We start from the raw sequence: 14,716 nt of genomic DNA, 5'->3' as shown, positions 1-14,716 counted from the left end.
ACACCAGTCCGACAGAATACAGCCACAGACACAAATCTGCCAGACGAAAGGTCAGTGATAAACTGGTGGTATCAAAACCCACACTGTTACGCTAGCAGAACAACGCCCATCACATAATGACCCACAAATCACCACGGCAGACATTCAACGGTGGTAAACCATTGGCGGTACATACCGCCGCACTCACATTAGAAACCCACAGTCAAAACAACACCACATTGGACAATTCATACAACACACACCTGACACCCATAAACAAACAACACCCACACCACTAAAAAACACCTACCCGCATTACCCACAACCCTTTAAGAATACAAATCATTGGCACAAGACTGACACCAAAACCACTGCTACAACTACATACACACAGCACATACAACCATACATCCCTCCCGCACACCACTTCACACACCCCAACACATTATCAAACACACCCTCACCGACACACATCACACCCATGGCACTACAAAGGTACCCCTGTTTCACTGAGGAGAAGTTAAGGGTCATGGTGGAGGAAACTGTCAGGATAGAGCCACAGCTATTTGGAGCACAGATGCAGCAGATATCAATAGGCAGGAAGATGGAGCTATGGCAGAGAATCGTGGACAAGGTCAATGCCATGGGACAGCACTCCAGAACAAGGGAAGACATCAAGAAGAGGTGGAATGACCTACAGGGGAAGGTACATTCCATAGCAGCAAGACACCAGCTCGCTATCCAGAGGACTGTCGGTGGACCTCCATCTCCTCCCCCACAACTCACAGCATGGGAGGAGCAAGTCTTGGCAATCCTGCATCCTGAGGACCTGGCCGGAGTCGGAGGAGGACTGGACTCTGGTAAGCCAACTTTCAACAATTATCACCCTCCTACTTGCATGTTATTACATATTCTCACCCTCACTCCCATCACTCCACTACATCTCACACACTCCACTATCACATCGTCTTAATCCCAATGCCAAGCCCTGCTTGATGTACCAATGCATGAACACCCCTCACAGCCCTGCATGGACACTCATCACTAAAGCATGCACAGCATAGGGAAACTAACAATCCCACCATACACCAACATACACAAGTAAAAGCTGGCAGGGCAACACCAACCATAGAGGGGAAACCAGGGATGTACAATATGTCATACACATGAAGCATAATACATTATTTACATCCCCACAGGTACCCAAGCCACTGTCACTGGAGAGGAGGTGCCAGCACTATCCAGTTCCCCAACAGAAGAGGCCCACAGTGATGACAGTAACTCCGGTTTTCAGGATCTGGACGATCTATCTGGCCCATCAGCGACCTCTGGACAGCCGGTTACCCAAGCCCAGTCACAGACCACCACAGAACCTCTCCCATCAGGAAACAACACCACAGCACCCACCCAGCGTACCCAAACCTCTGTCCCCAGGGCAGGTCAATCAGCAGTGTGCCTACCTGTACAGGGACCCCAGGCCACACCTCACACCCAAGACAATCAGGGACCTGGGGTCAGTGGCAGTGGACACACGGTTCAGGAGACGGAGGCACAGGCCAACAGGGAAACTAGGAGGAATGCTGTGCACCAGGAGATGGACAGGACCAGGGAACTGACTCTCCAGGAGGCGCTCTCTGAGATTCTGGGAGCCTATAAACATTCCCAGGACACGATGGTCCAGATCCTAGACAATGTGCAGGAGAACAGGCGGCTGTAGGAGGGACAGTATCAGGGGATCAGGGAGGACTTGCAGGCCATCAACAACACCCTGCTCTCCATAGCAAGGGTGCTGGCAGACATGGCCAACATTATGAGGGAGGCAGGGTTAGACCAGCGGGCCCCTGCCACTAGCCAGTCATCTGAACAGTCTTTCACTTCCACTGCCGCTAGTGGGCAGGAGGCCCTGCCACAGGACTCACATGCCACCAGCACCCCTCCCCCTGCAGAAGGTGAACCACCCTGCAAACGTTCCCTGAAAATCCAGACAGAAGCCAGAGACACTTGCCAAGAGCCCGCCAGGAAATGAGACTCTCCTGCTTGTACCCTTTGTGTCCCACTCAGTCACCCTGTCCACCTTAAACTGCCATTGCCATTCCTTTTTCCCCTTTTACAATGCCCCCTTTGCTATGAACAGACTGGACACAATTACCTGGATTTTCCGCCATCATCACCCTATCCCATTGCACTTTCCCCTATATATATTAGCAATTCGATACACACCCTTTGATATAAATCGATTTTGAGTATGGCATGTATTTCAAATATGTATTGATTGAAATAGATACAACCAGTAAAAATGAACTGTACATAGAATGAGCATAGAATAAATGACCTGTAGCTGGCTGTTTTGATCACACCAGGAGTATTTGTCAAATCACCAACATCTACAAAATGAATAGCCAGAGGTAACAGGAAGTGGGCATAGAAGTGGGAAATACCAGCATGCCAATGCCACACAGAATACAACCAAAGTTATTGAAATGTAAAGTTGCACTGTCTCACCTGTGTGTCATTGGAAGTACTGACGGATTACAGATGTTCTGTTGTCCACATTGTCATCCTCTGCTTCCTCCTTCTCACTGTCCACAGGGTCCACTGCTGCCACACAGGCATCTCCAGTCTCCTCCTCCTGCAGAAAAGGCACATGTCGTCTGAGGGCCAAGTTGTGCAACATGCAGCATGCCGCTACTATCTGGCAGTCCTTCTTGGGTGAGTAGCACAGGGATCCACCTGTCAGATGGAGGCATCAGAACCTGGCCTTCAGGAGGCCAAAGGTCCTTTCAATGATCCTTCTGGTTCACCCATGTGCCTCATTACAATGTTCTTCTGCCCTTGTCCTGGCATTCCTCACAGGGGTCAGCAGCCATGATAGGTTTGGGTAACCAGAGTCACCTGCAAATATTGAGGGACAACATTTAGCCACTCACTATCCTATATGGCCAACAGCATAGGCATACACCAAAATATGCTGGGTGGGAAACAGGGCTCACCTATTAGCTGCACCCTGTGCCTCTGTAGTTGGCCCATCACATTTGGGATGCAGCTATTCCTCAGGCCAAAGGCAGCATGCACCGACCCAGGATACTTAGCACTGAGGTGGGAGATATACTGATCGTCGAAGCACACCATCTGCACATTCATAGAGTGGAAAGTCTTACGATTCCTGAACATCTGTTCATTCTGGCGGGGGTGGGGGCGAAGACAAATGCAATATGTGTTCCATCAATCGCCCCAATTATATTGGGGATATGTCCCATTGCATACAACCCGCCCTTCACAGTGGCCAAATCCTCAACCTGGGGGAATGTTAGGTAGCTGCACATGTGTTTAATCAGGGCAGACAACACTCTTGTCAGCACTATTGAGAACATTGGCTGTCACATTCCTGCTGCCAAGCCCACTGTCACTTGGAAAGAACCAGTTGACAGGAAATGGAGCACTGATAGCACTTGCACAAGAGGGGAGTTCCAAGTGGGGTGACGGATAGCAGATACCAGGTTAGGCCCCAATTGGCCACACAGATCTGTGATTGTGGCCCTGTCCAGTCTATAGGTCAGGATGATGTGCCTGTCCTCTAGTGTAGCCAGGTTCACCAGGGGTCTGTACACGGGGTATATCTCCATCTCCTATTCATCTGCAGCGGTAGGTATCTAAGGGACAAAAGAGTGAGGAGTCTGTCACAAACTGAACAACGGAGCCACAACAGTAGTCCACAATGTGCAAACATGTCATGGGACAGTGTAATTTGTCAAGAAGGTGCCTATTTATCCTGTGATGCAGCATTATTCCATAGACTTGTCCCCCCATGAAATGGCGTCCACCTGTCCTGTGTGGAGGGGCAGGTGGAAATGAGGTAATTCCGCTGACGTTGTGCGCCGTGGCGGGAGGTGGACGGAAACTGGTTATAATTGGGCCCTATGGTGTACAGTGGCCAATGGTGATCTATGCCGGCGGTGTCGGTATGCACCACCACAGAAATAACCGCCATTTTCTATCTGATTGTGCTGCTGTGACCTGTGTCTGGAACCTACCATGGCCCATGTGACCGGGGAAAGGGGCCCAGCCTTCACTTAAAAGGAATTGAAGAGACTGGTGGATAGGGTCCTACCCCAGTACAGACTGCTGTATGGGCCTCCAGACCAACAGGTGAGTACACTGTGGGCATGATGCATGTGCTATGGATGCATGGAGGTGTGTTTGAAGGCATTGTGAAATGGGAGAGGAATGTCCACTTGGCTGGGTTCAAGTTGAGTGCTGGGCTATGTGTGTGCTAATAGTGATGGAAACGGGTATGGTGGGCCATTCGTGTTACTGGCTGGACTGTTTATCTAATGGTGTTGTCCTGTTTGTATTACCTCTGCAGGTCAGCGTACATCAAAAGAAGGGTATATGGCGTGCCATCGTCAAGGAGGTCCGGACCCTGGAGGTTTATGACAGGCAGAGCACCCACTGTCGCAAACTGTGGGAGGACCTGAGACGCTGGGGATGGAAGACCGCGGAGGCCCAGCTGGGGATGGCTTCCAACAAGGAAGGGGTGCCTGTCAGACCCTGACCCCCCTGATGGCCTGCATACTGGCGGTGGCCTATCCAGAGCTGGATGGGCACTTGAGGGCATCACAGCAGCCACAAGGGGGTGAGGACAGTGGCTATCATTACTCCGTACGGCTGGTGGGGTGATATCCAGGTGGTGGTTGTGTGTCAGTGGGTGCCGCCATTTTCTATGTGATTCCTCACTTGTTTCCTGACCTTCCATAGGAGGGGACCTATACTGCATGTGCTGCTGTGACCTGTGTCTGGAACCTACAATGGCCCGTGTGACCGGGGAAAGGGGCCCAGCCTTCACTTCAGAGGAAATGGAGAGACTGGTGGATAGGGTCCTATCCAAGTATGGACTGCTGTATGGGCCTCCAGACCAACAGGTGAGGACACTATGGGCATGATGCATGTGCCATGAATGCATGGAGGTGTGATTGAAGGCATTGTGAAAGGGGAGAGGATGCCCTCTTGGCTGTGTTCAAGTTGAGTGCTGCTCTATGTGTGTGCCAGTAGTGATGGAAACGGGTATGGTGGGCTATTCGTGTTACTGGCTGGACTGTTTGTCTAATGGTGTTCTCCTGTTTGTATTGCCTCTGCAGGTCAGTGTACATCAAAAGAAGGGTATATGGCGTGCCATCGTCAAGGAGGTGGGATCCTGGTGGTTTATGGCAGGCAGAGCACCCACTGTCGCAAACTGTGGGAGGACCTGAGACGCTGGGCATGGAAGACCGTGGAGGCCCAGCTGGGGATGGCCTCCCAACAAGGAAGGGGTGCCCATCAGACCCTGACCTCCCTGATGGCCCGCATACTGGCAGTGGCCTATCCAGAGCTTGATGGGCGCTTGAGGGCATCACAGCAGCCACAAGGGGGTGAGTACAGTGGCTATCATTACAACTTACAGCTGGTGGGGAGCTATCCTGGTGGTGGTTGTGTGTCACTGGGTGCCCCTAGGTCAGGCCAGACATAGCAGCATAGTTCCGCTGGTAGCTAAGGGTCTGACAGGGAAATACTGCCTACCTAGCTTGTTAGTGTCTACTACTGGTCAGGGCTGCATGGGTCCCAGGTGTGCTGCAGTTGGTGGTGTGTGCTCCTCCTCATACCTTGATGGCAAGCAATATCACTGATAGTGCGATGCATAGTGCGTAGGCCTGTTCCCTGTGTTTGAGGGTGCTGTGTACACCAATGGTGGTGTTGGTGCAGTCATTGACCCAGTGTATCATTTGTCTCACTCCCCCCCTTTCTTGTTTTGTCATCCTGTCCTTATGTGCATTAGTATCATCTGGCGGAGGAGCAGAGGCACCAGCGATAGAGGGAGCTGCATTCCACAGGACCCAGGAGGCAGAGTCCACCGGCGCTGAGGACACCAGTGGGACAGAGAGCGAGGGGAGCACCACGGCAGAGACTGGAGGGGACAATACAGACTTAGATACCTCCTCCGATGGGAACTCCCTGGTGGTGGCAGGCACTTCTATGACCACCCCAGCTACAGGTACAGCCGCCACCCCCGTACCAGCACCGCCCTTCCAGCAGCCCTCAGCGAGTTGCCCGTGCCCGCTCACCCAGGAGGGTGGGCATCTCCGTCACCCCAGACACCTCAGGCCCTGCCCCAGGATGCCTTGCTGTCCTGAGTTAGGAGGCTATTGACCTCCTGAGATCCATCTCTGTACGGCAGTCAACCATTGTGAATGCCATCCAGGGGCTGGCAGCCCAGATGCAGCAATGTCATGCATTACTAGAGGGCATTCACGGTGGGTTGGCGGCCCAACAGAGATTGATCCAGGCTCTGGTCTCCTCTCTGATGGCAGCCATTGTCCCTGTTTCAACCGTCCCCCCTCCAACTTCCACTTCCCAGTCCCACTCTCATCAACCCCAACCCATCCCAAGCACACAGCCAGACAAGCATGCACACAAGACAACACCCAAAAGTGTTACAGGCAAACATAAGCACCACACTTCATCCCACAGGCACTCACACAAACAACATTCATTTGCAGACACAACAACTCCGACTGTCTCCCCCTCCTCCTCCTCCTACACCTCCCACCCAGTTGCGTCTACACTGCATGCACTACATCAATATCCACTACCAGCATCATCACTGCACCAAGCAGAACCCACACCTCACTGGCAGACACCTCCACAACATCCATGCACACGTCCCCTGTGTCCTCTCCCACCGTGTCTGCCCCCTCCTAAAGTACACAAACGCAAGCACTCAGACACCCAACAGACATCCACCGCACAACAGCATACAACCCATGCATCTGCACCCAAATCCAGCAGACAAACACCTCCAACAACCACTCCTTCATCCTCCATCCCATTACTTCTCCCTCCTCCTGCCCCAATGTCCCTAAAAAGCTTTTCCTTTCCCAGATTGACCTCTTCCCTACCCCTCCCCCTGCCTCCTGCACGTATGGCCGGGGTATCAAGGTCCCAGCCAAGCACCTCAGCTAAACAGTCCACGGGCCCAGTTTCAGCAGCACCTACTCGAGGTGGAATGGATTCCAGGCCACAAAAACTGAAGGGGAAGGAGCCTGCAACAGCCAGCACGAAGGAGAAGGAGCCTGCACCAGCCAGCATGAAGGGGAAGGAGCCTGCACCAGCCAGCAAGAGGGGGAAGAAGCCTGCCAGCCAGAAGGGGAAGGAGCCTGCACCATGCAGCAAGAAGGGGAAGGAGCCTGCACCAGCCATTCAGAAGGGGAAGGAGCCTGCACCAGCCAGCCAGAAAGGGAAGGAGCCTACACCAGCAGCTGTCACAGAGACCACACCACCAGCCGTGGTTGTGCAGCCGTCAGAGAATGCAGGGTCTGAGCAGGAGCCTCCCACAACCACCACCACCACAGTGCAGACTTCTGAGGGTGCAGGGGCTGAGCAGGAGCCTCCCACAACCACCACCACCACAGTGCAGCCATCGGAGGGTGCAGGGGCTGAGCAGGAGCCTCCCACAACCACCACCACAGTGCAGCCGTCACCATCGGTGGATGCCATATGATCCAGCCTCCATGGGCTGCTGTGCAGCCTGCCCCCACCAGAACTAGTGGGCAAGTCATTCACTCAAGAGACCGTGGCCTTGCACTCCCCAGGACAAAGCACAGGGCATGTTGCCCCCTCCAGGACCAGTGGGCAAGACACCCCCTCGAGAGACTGTGGCCTTGCACTCCCCAGGACAAAGGACAGGGCATGTTGCCCTCTCCAGAACCAGTGGGGTATTCACCCACTCAAGTGTCTGTGGCCTTGCACTCCCCAGGACAAAGCACAGGGCATGTTGCCCCCTCCAGAACCAGTGGGGTATATACCCACTCCAGAGACTGTGGCCATGCACTCCCCAGGACAAAGCACAGGGCATGCTGCCCCCTCCAGAACCAGTGGAAAAGTCACCCACTCTAGAGACTGTGGCCTTGCACTCCCCAGGACAAAGCACAGGGCATGTTGCCCCCTCCAGAACGAGTGGTCTTGTATCCGCATCCAGCTGAGGTGCCCTCCCCTTCAGATGCCTGCCTGTTTGCCAACTGATGCCCCTGCAGTGTTCTCTCCATATTGGTGCAGGGATCGAGTGGGGCCTTGGACTTTGCTCTGTGGCCATGAGGCCCCTGTGAACTGTAGACTGGGCAGTGTCCCTTTTTTGTACATTTGTACATAACTGTTGCATTGCCACATCGACTTATGATTTTTGATGTTGATCTTATTACAATCACTTTCATCAATTCCTGTTGTCCTTGCATTATTCAGCCAATTATCAGGGACAATTTGATTATCTTGTGCAGCTGTTTGTGTGTATGGTGTGTGTGTGTGGGGGGGTGTGTGTTGTGCATGTGTGTTATTTTCTTCCCCCCTCCCTTGTGTGCTAGCCGGCTGTACTCACCGTCGTCGTCTTCTCCGGCGTTGGTGTTCATGGTGGAGCATGACATAGAAGATCATCGGAAAGACTTGCAGTTCTGGTTCCATGGCGGTGTGGTTCTTCCCAGTGTCTCCAATGGTGAGTCCTTTGAGTTTTGTGCTCTGTTTCTGCCAGGCTTTTGATGGCGTTGGTACCGCCCCGGAAAAGGTGGCGGTTTGCTAGGTCATAATATGGTGGGTGGAACTTTGCATTCCGCCTGGCTGTAGGCGGCTACCACCGTGGTGACTGTTGTTTCCGCCCTGGCAGTCAGTTTGGTACATTGGCTGTCTTTCGGAGATATCACCCCATGGTTATATTTTGGCGGTAGGCCCCGCCAGCCTGTTCACCAACAGCCAGGGTCGTAATGAGGGCTAATGCGTTTATGCTGATACGTCACCACCACGTATGATGGCACTCTCTATATGAGGCAATCTTTATGGACTTTTTGACAAAAAAAATACTTTCAAACAAAGTCAAAATTGAAAAATTATGTGGCACTGTCCAATTTAACTAATGCACCTCATTCAACTAGAAAAGGGATCTCTGTTTTCAGATACAGCAATTTAGCCCCCCTGGAGGTACAGGACTTTCAAATGCTGTTTATTCACTTGGATCAATCATGTGGAATATTATTGCCCACAGATTTATTAATAATCCTCAATTGAAAAAATAATTTGACATGTTGCATTTCGGCCTCACTGGAAGAGCTGAATTTTAGGCCTGCCTCAGAACTTGGATACTTGGATCTCTGCGGTGTGGGTTGCACATAGCAATTGATACATTATGTTATGTTTTGTGGCTCAAGTCTGAGTTGTCACCATTAAGCTATAATAAGATGATTCTCTCGCTTCTGTGTGGGAACTGGCAGTTATCTCATTTGAATGTTTCACTACACCGGCGCTGTGCATGAACATCGCTACTTTATTTTCAATCATACCCAGTCAAATTCAGATATTTAACTTGCACATTTTCTGCCACTAACTCAGGAAAGGTGCAGAGGATGACCGGACTAAAAACTGGTATTTAAATAAAGGTATCATGTAGACACACTACACAGGCAAGTACACAGAGTACACCTATGCTCAAACATTAACAGGTAACATGGTCATAATTTCTCACATATAAATCATTATATATCATTTAATTGTGTGTTGCTAATTTGAAGCCACGGTTGTTCATGCACCTGTTGAAAATAATATAATATGCAGGCTATATATTCAAATTTGTGTGGAGCTGGCTGAGACATTAATCCTTAAGTGGTCTATCAAAATAAGTTTCAAGATATATTATATGTGTTTTGGGACCCTGGAAATTATGTACGATTTACATGTATTTTAATTAAATGTAGGCATTTTACTTAATCACATTTATTGTAATCATTAATTACATTTACAGTTGGCACAGAAGATAACATCAGGGTTAATATTTAAAAAGCAGACATTCAAATATTGTGTAATGTCTGCTTTAAGACAGCAACGAAACACTGAGGTGTTCCCTGAGGTGAGTCCCTAGCTGCACACTACACCACTGGAGCATCATTTTTTGATGCTCCAGTGGTGCAGTGTGTCTGCCCATATTTACAAGGCCACACAAAGTCAACTTGTGTGGATTACCACGACCATGTAAATATGGACCCATTTCAAGCATAACACTGCAAGAAATGGGCGTTCCATGGGCCTCATTTACAAGAATCTGATGCATCTGCCCTGATGTGTCAGAATTCTTGCGCTGCCCTATGATCTCCTAATGACGTCATGGATGCGCTGTATTTACAATAGCGCACATTTTCACACATGTGTCAGAAATTCTAACACACCTGCTGGTGCTAAACTCACACATTGCTAGATTAGCATCAAAAAATGACACTACTCCAGCAATGGAAGAAGGTCCCTATAGAGAAAAGCCCTGCTTCAATTTTACATCTACCCTGATCAGGCAGTAAAATTCTGACGCAGTGAAGTCGCAGAATGATGCTGTGATATGTTGTACGTATTACTGCACCAGTTTTGCATGGCTTTTCTTGTGGGAACACGTACCCTACATACATTTTTCCTGGCACAGGTATAATGTGACACAAAGGTTTAAAAACTGATGCATTGGGCCCAATGCGTCAGTTTGTAAATCTGGAGTAGGGTAAAACACTGCTAGCACCTTCGCTGTGTCATAAAAAATGATGAAACTGTGGCTCAAAGGCCTTTTAAATGAAGCCTCATGGGTGTTGCTTGGGGTGTTCCCATGCAACACCAATGGAACCCACAGGAATCTGATGCATTCTCAGATTTACAAGTATGGGAATGTGTCAAGTTCCTACGCCACCTCAGCGGTGGCGTAAGAGTGATGCAACAGGGAGAAGTATCTTTATTTCTCCCAGTTTTTTCCTCTTATGATTGTTTTTATGCGGTAAGGTGTCCCTTCCTGCCCAACAACAAATATCCCCACAACGCAGTGTGCAAGGGTACCTGCGTTGGCGCATGGAAGCAATTTGTGCACCAGTGCAGGGGGAGAGGACAGGAATGCGCCTTATCTTGTAGATACGGTTCATTTCTGCACTTTCCTACTGGCGCAGGGCGGCGCAGTAAGGCACTTGCTGCGCCATGGCCCTTGTAAATGAGGCCCTCAATGTTCTTCAGAACAGTATTTTGACGAAAATCAAATACATTCTGAAATACTATGGCATGCTAGTTTTAAGGCGGCAGATTAGAGCTTCAATGTGGCCAGAAAGCAACTTCACAGTGATTTTGAAGTGCACAAATCATCCAAATATATTAGAATATACATACTGCTTCAAATGTCCCTGGTTGCTGCATTTTGGCATGTGCTGTGCTGCAGTGTTGAATATTAAAAGTTACATTATAGACACATAGACAGGGTATTAACGAGTTAGCAACTTGAAACAATTGCAAATTAGTTTTATGAGCTACTTATTTTTTTTTTTAAATGAGCCAAAGTATACGTGTAAATAAGAGGACTGGTGTATTTTTATATGCATCATTAGGCTTTGTGGACGTTAAGAGAGGAGAGGTTCAAATGCTCGCATTTGGCCGGGGGATGGCGCTGCAGCCAAGATCTGAACAGCAGCAGTTCTCCTCGTTAAGTATGTGCATTTCAGCCCTTTGTGTTGCTTTCATTCCCTGCCCTGGCTTTGCCTGGTTACCTGGTAGGAAACTGTACCCTCTGATAATTCATATACTTACACACAGACAGTTCACAACAATTGTTGCTAAGAGAGTGGCTGCTACCTGTGAAGAATTCCTGGTTTGTTGGGGGGCCGGGAGGATGCAGTGAAGTGTGTTGCTTTCCCACACTAGTATTTTAAAAGGTTATAGATCATGTGTGCATGATAGGCAGAACATTACGTTGCTTGTTTCACTTACTACAATAATCCATTTTGATATGGGTCAGACTGACACAAAGAGTCCACCCACACCGGGTCTATTGATGAAACATATCCCATTCCCCAAACTAATGAAATTTTCAACCGGCGGGTACTTAAGTTAATAAAGTGTGCCACACATCTGCTAGCAACCATTTGAGACATAAAGGCCCGCTAGTTCAATACCGAGCTCCTTGACACAAAGTCTGAGCGGCATCCAGCAGGCACACAGCGTGGTATCAAATTAAGAAATGCAGCACAATAAGTGTGTGAGAAATCACATTAATTCACAGAAAACAAGGGTAGGCCTCCCTATCACAAAGACAATGTGCGCCATGTTTACTTCACAGAAGGACCTCGGCACACAATGGCGGAAACTGGTGTGAGCATCACCAGAGAAATGTGAAAGCAACATGTCCTTTGTGTGCGTGTCCACAAGGTCACACTGAGCATAATGTAGGGCAGCGCATGCCCCACATGCCGCGGATGTCTGTGGTCCTACATTCCGTCGCCATCTTTTAGAATCCAAATTAAAGGGGCCTTCCAGTGAGTCATGTCACAATCGGCCTCAAAATCTATCTGTATGTCATGAAGTGTATGGCTTTTTGGAACTGTTATCCTTGGTGATTCTTAGCGATGTGGGAGTGGCTAAACAGCACTTTTAAAATTATTTTACTGTCGGTTTCTTTCAATAATAACACTCATGATTTAGCAAAAGTCCTAAACTGCGTTTCGTCTTCGTTATTGCAAATTTTTTTCGTTTTCCCAGATAACTGCATAAGTTGAAGGGTACGGTTTCTTTTGCCTTTAAAGTCTCAGTTGGGGGAAATTTGGAGTGTAAAACTTTGTCTCAAATCGAATGCTGATATAGAAAGGAAACATTTAAACCTGTTGGATTACGCGAAGAAGGCGTCCACTTATTTCTGGGCTGGGCGCGTGTAAATACGGGGAAAGTATGGTGCGCAGGTTTTTTTCTGACAAAAAAACCACTCTTTTTGCTGTTTTGACTGAATGTGCCGTTAATGCTGACTTTGTTCTCGCTTAAACTGTATTTGACTATTTATGTGTTTAAACCACGGGCTTGTACAAAAATAATCCAAAATCGAGAGTTATTGATTGAAAAGACCATCTGGTACTGGAGCAATGTCACATTTTTTTTTTCCGAATTACTCATGACCGTCTCCAGTATACTTTCTAACTTGGAGCTATGTCATTGTTTACATTAATGACCCAATCACTCTTAAAGATTGTTCTTTTATACGAAACAGGTGCTACTCCATGAATACGATGGCACAAGGAAATGTGTTGTTTTACGCTCTGGAGGTTGACAAAGTGAGTGCTTTATGGGGCATGTTGTAATGGTGTGGTAATTTTGCAACGTATTCCTCAGCCCAGCCCGGCTTTATAGGCCCATCGAAGAGATTTGAAGAATTTATAAATTAAACGTTTGTTACCCCCAGCTCCTGATGCTGACAGTAGATGACACCCTCTGCGGAAGGTGTTAAGTATTGTTAATTTCCTGCCTCACAGGTGTGTGTCCCAGGGAGGTATATAAAGAGGCGAGGGGGGATTATTAGCAGCTTTTAATGCCTGATAGTAGGTGGGCACTAATGCTATTAATATTCATCCATCTAATCTCATTTAACAAATTAAAATAAACGTCCAATGTCTTTGTCTGACTGTCACCGAATTTAGAAGGCAAGCAAATAATGGTAGGGCCCACGTTTTTAATCATTCAGATTGGCTGAACCAATATCAGCATCTATATCAGGTACCAATGTAGCATCATATCCTGTTGCTGAGGTATGTACTGAATCTTAAAAGCAGTGGACCACAAGTTATGGACCTGAGCTGCAGGTTAGGCGCTAAAACGAGGGAGAGGGTCTCCGTCAACCAGTACAGCAGGACTATAAGGCTATTACAATGTTACCAAAGAAGGCCTATACCAGGCCATATTTCGCCATGAGCTTTTCCATTCTTTTCAATGAAGTGCTCAAGACTTCAGTGTTCTAATTTCTAATAGAGCCCTTAATGCGAGGTAACTACTTAATTTCCGATTATACAGCCACTCAAAATTTTTTCCTAAACCAAAGCTGTTGTCATTGCTGCTGATGCTTTGAGATTAAATAGCCCCTGAAGATTACAAGAATGGGAACCACTGCTAGTAAATCTAATTCTTTAACACACATTTCATTGTGAACATCACTTCCTGGTGTGGAGTTTCTGAGGCTTCCTAAAACTTGCCCATGGTCAGCTTGGCCCTACAAATTTATTTGTCTGTCCTGATTTACACTTCTGTTGTAAAGCACCCCTTTTTGGATGGTCACCCCCCACCTTTTTCCGTCAAATGCTGTGGTTTTTTACCTGTTAGTGTACTGGGGCCTGCCAACCAGGCCCCAGTACCAATGCTCTTTTTCTTAAAGTATATGTCGAATTGCATTGGCCAATTGGCAAGCACCTTACCACCCCTGTAAGTCTCCAGTAAATGGTACCCAGTGTGAGAGTGGTAAAGGGGGCACCAGGGCCGCAGCACTGATTGTGCCACTGTGAGCACCCCAAGTGAAAGAGAAACTGCAGGGTTGCCATGTCAGCCTGCATGAGCAGCCTGCTGCTCGAGTGAGATTTTGCCAACACCAGGTGCAGGCACAGTCCCTGTTACTGCCCATGGACAGGTCAGTCACCCCTAAGGTAGGCCCCGTCTAGCCCAGGCGGCAGGGCACTCTGTTCCATGAGTAATGGCATATGTGCCGGAGCACATATGCCTCCGTGCTGGCATCTAAAAAGCAATGCTGGCCTGAGTAACCAGTGGTCCATTGGATAACCACTGCTCAGATGTCCAGCTCTAAAATGGCCAAGCCGTATCCTGTTGTGTTTGGTATCAAACACTGTGCTTTTAACCCTGAACATGATGACCATGTTTAGGATTAAAAAGCAGATGCCCAGGTGGC

This window comes from Pleurodeles waltl, chromosome 5 (assembly GCF_031143425.1).
Source record: "Pleurodeles waltl isolate 20211129_DDA chromosome 5, aPleWal1.hap1.20221129, whole genome shotgun sequence".
In the NCBI taxonomy this organism is placed as follows: domain Eukaryota; kingdom Metazoa; phylum Chordata; class Amphibia; order Caudata; family Salamandridae; genus Pleurodeles; species Pleurodeles waltl.
This window is presented reverse-complemented; position numbering follows the sequence as displayed.